Consider the following 6715-nt stretch of genomic DNA (forward strand, 5'->3'; position numbering starts at 1 on the left):
TCGTGAAGTTGTAGAAAAATTAATAACTTGTTATGTCTTGAAAGGAAAATTCGATTCGTTTTTTACAGACACAAATATTGTATGTAAAAAAATCAAAATCGACAACTGTGGGAGTCTATGAGAATAGCCCCACATGGGAGAATGTGTATCTAGCAACCAAGAATATAAGGTATAGGTCCCCTCCACTCATTGCCAATTGGTTCTAAGTTGGATGACCACAAACTTAAAATGGAATCAGAGTTAGGCCCACACGTGTTCCACGTCGCCCAAAGAAGTACACGTGTTACGCTAAAAAAACGCCACACGTGAGGGGACGTCTGAGAATAGTCCCACATGAGAGAATGTGTATGTAGCAACCAAGAATATAAAGTATATGTTCTCTCCACTCATTGCCAATTAGTTCTGAATTGGATGACCACAAACTTAATAGAGTCAAATCCCCGACCTCTTAATCCAAAGTCAAACTAATTAATCCATTGTGCTATGAATTTGGTTTCAAAAGAAGGAAATGTGGTTTAGCTAAGAAAAGTATTCGTTTTTAATATATTAGCTGGTATTGAAGAGGGGGAAATTGCTATTGTTGAAGAAGGTGGTATTCCTGTTTTGGTTGAAGACATGCCAATAAAAGGAAAGGAATTTGTTGGTATTTTAGTGATAATATAAAGAATAGAGGGTTGATGGTTAGGGGAGGTATAATTCCTCCACTTGCTGCTTTAACTCAATATGGAACAACTAGAGCTAAGCACATGGTATTATCTTAACCCCATTACTAAGATCCATCACTCTTTAGTTTTCACGAAACACAACATAATCTAAAGGTATAACTCCATTAATACCTAGATGTTTTCATTAAGACCTAATTTTAGAAGGAGGATAATAAAGGAAAGAAAAAGTTCAGAGGTTAAAGTTAACTGACGTTATAAAAAGGGAGTCATTTTTGAATTTAAGAGACATAGGAGACTAAAAAGAAAGTTGATAACAAATTAAGGGGCCAAACTAAAAATAACTCTAAATATAATCTAACTTTAAGAATATTTGACTACAAGTAGACTTTCAACTAAGTTGAATTCCACAGATCCGTCCTTCCCCGATTAACCCATTCCTAAACTTAGGCTTTATTCGATCGGGATGACTATGACATGAGTTATACGCTTTAGTTGTGTTACATGTTTGTCTAAAAAGACAAAAACACCACATCATCAAACTAACTCTTTACCCTCCTTTATCATCTTTGACATATGGGTTGGTCTGATTTGGGGTGGGAATCTGGCAGGGCTGGAGCGTTTACGGGTACCTATCATTCAGGATCGGGCATTTAACAACCAAAGTCCGAACCAAGCGAACTTAATCAACGTACTCGGACACCCACATAGAGGTACTAGTCTGCGAAAGGTTGTACGGGTTTCGGGTAAGCTGACTTTCTAGTAACCAAAACAACATACTCACTCCAAGAAAGCAAACCATAATTTGCATATCAAAATGAAAATGAAAAAAAAGTTATAAATGGACATAGGCCGTTATCATCTCGTATAGAAACTTTTTAATTGACATTTTAGTTTATTTTTAATTGTTGTTCTTGTAATGTTGAGTACCTTTCACTCCTTAAAATGTGATCTCCTAGAATATCAACTATTTCAATTATTAGCATAGTTTTATTTTTATCTTTTATCGACCATTCTAATTCAGAAATGCATCACAGTGCATTTGAATCTGTCTCTCTCTCTCTCTCTCTCTCTCTCTCTCTCCCTCCCTCCCTCCCTCCCTCCCTCTCTCTCGTTCTCACTGACCTCTCGGTTGACCCCTCCATCTCACTCGATTATTCCATAGTAACTGTCTTAAGAACTATTGTAAGTTGTCAAATAACTTATATCGTGTTTAAAAATAAACTACATGTAAATGACCGAGAAATGCATAAGGTAATTCTTAGATACATTTTTACATAAGAATGTTTTTTTTTATAAATTAGTCTTTTTCACCCGAACAAATTCAGTACATAACTAATCTTTGATCATTTCAACAATGTTTTGGTTTACACATTAATTTCTAGACTTCATATACTATTTTTCAACAAAAAAAAAGACTTCATTTACTATATTAAATACTATTAAGTGACTATTAAGACTTGTTGTATCATGGACTCTCGGTGGTATAATAGGGAGTCTCTCACACATAGTAGCTAGTTTTTTTTTGTTGAGTACATAGTAGCTAGTTAACAATGGGAGCTTGAAATTTTCAAATTAACATCTGCCACCAGAAATGTTTTATCTTTTAGAGTTATTTCCTATTTGCCTCCTACTTTGTGACCAACTTTCTTTCTGGCCCCTTATTTTTCATAAATTCAAATATGACCTCTTTTTTTTAATGTAAATGTCATAACTACCCTTTCTATAAATATTTTTTCAAAATAAAATTAATTATAACACATGAAATTCCACCTCACTTTCACCTCACCTCTCTCTCCACCTCACCTCTATCTTCAACTCACCTCTCTCTCTCTCTCCAACTCACCTTTCTCTTCTCCGACGAAGGTCGCCGACCGAAAAATTTCTCGGTCAGCGACCTTTAAACATAAAAAAAATCTCATCTTTCTCTCTCTAAACACTCTGGCGAATTGGTTTTCCTTCGCCGATCTGTTAAAAAACAGACGTTGAAGGTTTGCAAGAACCAGTTAATGGTTTGCAAGAATCTGTCACTGGACGAAGAGGAAGAATTTGTTAAGGGTTTGCAAGAACCAGTTTTTGTGGAGAGACTAGAAAATTATTGATGATTATTTAATTAAGATTCTACCCAAGTATCTAGAAATGTTCCGAATTACTAATTCGGGTGGGAAAAGGAGTTCTATCGAGAATGAGCTTGTTTCATGAGATCCTAATTTGACGATTTCTGTGATTGAAAATTTAGCCAAGCAACAACAATTTAAAGAGCCGCATTTTACGGGATCCTAATTTGGTTTGTTTCATGGGATCCTAATTTAGCGTTTTATGTGTTCGTTGCCGTCGATTTGGGTGAGATCTTGGGAGAGATTTAATGAAACTTCATACGAAGTGTTGTTTTAGAAAAAGAGAAATAGAAATCTCTCTCTCTCTCCAAATACATTGCCGTCGATTGGGTGAAATCTAGAGAAGAATTATGAACGTCACCAGATACATTGACATTTGATTTCAAAGATGAAGGTTGAGTTAATTCCATGTGGTTATCTTCCTTCCTCCATTGATAGAAACTTCTTATCATCTTCCATTGTGTTATTTTCTTCTTCTTCCTTGATAAGTTGTACATTACCATTTTGTTCACCGACCCCTCTTAGATTAAAAGAGAATACATCTATATAACAAATCAGGTTGGTTGTGACTAGGACAAGCTGAGTAGGACAAAAAAAAGAGTAAAAATTGCCACCTAGGTCAAAATACATTCATGATACATCCAATTTATTCAACTAAAAATGACCATTCAAATCCCGATCTTCAGGTAGGAGGGCGTTACAAAACCATTTCTCTTCCTCTCTTTAACATTCCCTCTCATCACTTCTTCCAGAAAGATGGTCCAATTCTCTGAAAGGGGTATTTTCTTTTATTCAAACGTCCCTTTCTATTCATCTTCTTCTTCTTTCATCAAAACATTTCTTTCTCTTCATTTTCTTTGTTGAGGTAAGTTCATTCAAGGAAAGCCTTAACCCTATTTTCTTATACAGTAGTTGTATTTTAATCTGTAAGATTTTTGTGGTTCTCTGATAGTTTTGTTTTCTGAGTTATGTTTGTTACAATTAAAAAGAGTGGTTTATTGTTTTTCTTATGATGAAATTGTTGTTGGAAGTTGACGATGGTGATAAGGAATTTGTTACTCCTTGTACCTAAGAGTATGTGAAAATTTAATCATTATATTTCTGGTTTTTTCATCATTTTTAGGTTTGGCCATCCTGTAAAGAGAAGCCTATACTTCTATTTCATTAAAAGCAAGCTATTTCTCTAAAATCCTCATTGAATGCCATCACTTTTGATTGGATTATATAGGAAATTCTCTTTACTAGAGTGCTGTCCTTTTTTGCGTATGTGAAGCTCTTCCCACCTAATGTGATTATGGATAATGAAATTGCATTGGTGTTACTACCTTAGTGGTGTTCAGGTTCCACATTTGGCCCCAATTAGTACCAACAAAGAGGGTGACAAATACATGTATAATTTATGGCAGAGATATTCTTGATTCATCTTCATTAATTTTTTTTATTCCAACTGATAATCAAGTATCAAATTTTTCGTGGTTTCTTTACTCATTTGGATTTTGTCAGTAACTCATTTCTCTAGATTTCATTTGAAAATATCTACTCTTGATTTCGACTCACAAACATGGGAAACCTAGATAGTATTTGTTTCTCTTCCTTTTATCTTTTTCTTCTTATTTCCCATGTGTTCGTTCGCCGTTAGTTGTTTTCTCTCTCAAAATTAATTTTGGTCTGAGATTGTATGACATTGGTAAACGGAGTAGAGGATGATAATATATAATGGAGAAATTTGGTGTAAATTGTTCATACCATTGTCTTCTTTTCTGCAGTGGTTGAAAATAAGCTAATTTCACTGTTTCTCTTCCCAAAAGTGTGTTTGAGGTAATCCGACATTAAGTAAGTGAGAGAGACTTCCACAAAGAGGATGATAATATATAATGGAGAAATTTGGTGTAAATTGCTCATACCATTGTCTTCTTTTCTGCAGTGGTTGAAAATAAGCTAATTTCACTGTTTCTCTTTCCAAAAGTGTGTTTGAGGTAATCCGACATTAGGTAAGTGAGAGCGACTTCCACAAAGAGGAAGAAGTGAGTATTTATGTTTCTTTCATCGTCAATTTATTTATTCAGATGTTGAAATAAATGCTTGTCTTTGAGTTTTATGTACTGCTTGTACAAAATAGCCTTTGAATTTCACAACATTGAGATTGTAGGAATTAAGTTCATCCATATCTTGTTAAGTATATTTTGAGTTCACAATTAGTTTAGAATTTAGATTAGGTTTACATGATTTTATATTGCATAACTTATCTTATATCACACATTTTTTTGTGCTAGATACTAACTTTAGCCAAACCTTTTATACCTTGAAAACATGATCCTGTAGACGGACATAATTCCTACATTCTCAAAGCTATAGAAATTCTTATAAAAATTGATTTTTTGTTTTCATTTGAAAGGATCCTTGACCACCTTGTAATCTAACTAACATCAGTTTCAGGCCAAGAAATAGAATTGCGGAAATTCGGATCAATTGAGTCCAAGGAGAAATCTTTTGAAACTCTACAACACACTCTTTTGAAGAAAGAACATGTTGACTACTTAGACCTTTACTAAATGTTACTACTTCCATATTACATAAGGTGTTTCCGCTACATATATGTGAAGATCACTTTTATTTGAGCAATCATACATTATTTTTATTGCCTAAGAAAAATTCTGACTCTACTTTTTTCCATAGCATCCAATAGTTGAGTAATTTACCTATTTCAATGTTTTTGTCAGATGTTGGAAGAAATATGAACATTGATACAACATGCCGAGGTGAAAAAGAGAGCTTCACAAACAGAGATCCTAGCTAAACACCAAAACAGAAAGTACTTGCACCAAGAATCGCCACCCCTTTCTTGGTACTTCTTTTTCCTGGTCCTTCTACCTTGACTAGGTCTCCAAGGTAATGTTGTTCATGTACTTATTTTATTGATTTCAACATTTACGAAGCGTGAAGGAATAACTTGTCGATGCACTAGCTGAAAGCAGCTGAAACGGTATCTTCTTTACAGGTATACTGTTAGTGATGGTGTCCACTTGGTGTGCTAAGGCATTAAGATGTTGATATATTTCCATTAAGAAGGGTGAATCAAATAACAATACCTCTTCACTACTGGAGCAAGAAAGGACCCTTTTAGAAAAAAGAAGACTATTGTTGAATGCCATGGTGATAAGGTTATCAATGCACCAAAGGGTTCTTCTAATAGGTAAATGTTCATTAACTTCAAATTTCATAGATAGAAGACGAGTTGTAGTTAAGATTTCGAGGTGATTTTATGCATTTATAGTTCTTGTATTTTGCATTTTCTTTACCTTGTGTTCCTTAAAACAGTTTGTTTTGGTGAATGTTCCTCATTTGGCGCGATTGTTTAAGGTTTAGTGACAATGTCATGGAGTGGTTTTGAAAGAATTTTTTATCCCTAAGAAGATTTTTGTTGTTCTTTTTCTTTGATCACTCTTGCCTGATATCAGATTCCTCATATATATATATATATATATATATATACATATGCATTTATATATATACATGTATATATACATATGCATTTATATATAGATATGTATATATATATGTAAATATATATATGTATATATATATGTATATATATATGTAAATATTTATATATTATATATATCCATATTTATATACATATTTATATATATATATATATATATGTATATATATATATATATGTAAATATTTATATATTATATATATCCAGTCATACAATCGTTACGTAGTTAGTGCACGCTTATGTTGACAGTGATTTACTTCGATTTATTTATTTATTTATATTAAGATTGATTGTTATATCTTCAAGTACTAAGAAGTTTTAGCCCCAGTTCTCTTTTTCTTTTTTTTAAGTATTGAAGTACCCGTGTCGGAGGCACGGGTTATACCTAGTATTATAAAAAGAAGAAATTTCGCAGAAAGAAACCCTCCACCGGA

At 33.3% G+C, this 6715-nt stretch overlaps 1 long non-coding RNA gene across 2 annotated transcripts; it reads left to right on the forward strand.

Moving 5' to 3' along the window:
* Positions 1-3447: 3447 nt before the first annotated feature.
* Positions 3448-5972, forward strand: LOC147544960 (uncharacterized). 2 transcript variants are annotated; one of them, XR_015239603.1, is made up of 5 exons: positions 3448-3644; positions 4546-4612; positions 4704-4770; positions 5500-5668; positions 5778-5972. It is a non-coding gene; the product is annotated as an uncharacterized LOC147544960 (long non-coding RNA). The 2 variants fall into 2 exon arrangements; XR_015239604.1 differs by having other exon boundaries at positions 3508-3644; positions 4704-4803.
* The last annotated feature ends 743 nt before the right edge of the window (positions 5973-6715 follow it).

Source organism: Eschscholzia californica, unplaced genomic scaffold (assembly GCF_041429995.1).
Source record: "Eschscholzia californica isolate CP2 unplaced genomic scaffold, dmEscCali1.0.p SCAF_4, whole genome shotgun sequence".
Lineage (NCBI taxonomy): Eukaryota > Viridiplantae > Streptophyta > Magnoliopsida > Ranunculales > Papaveraceae > Eschscholzia > Eschscholzia californica.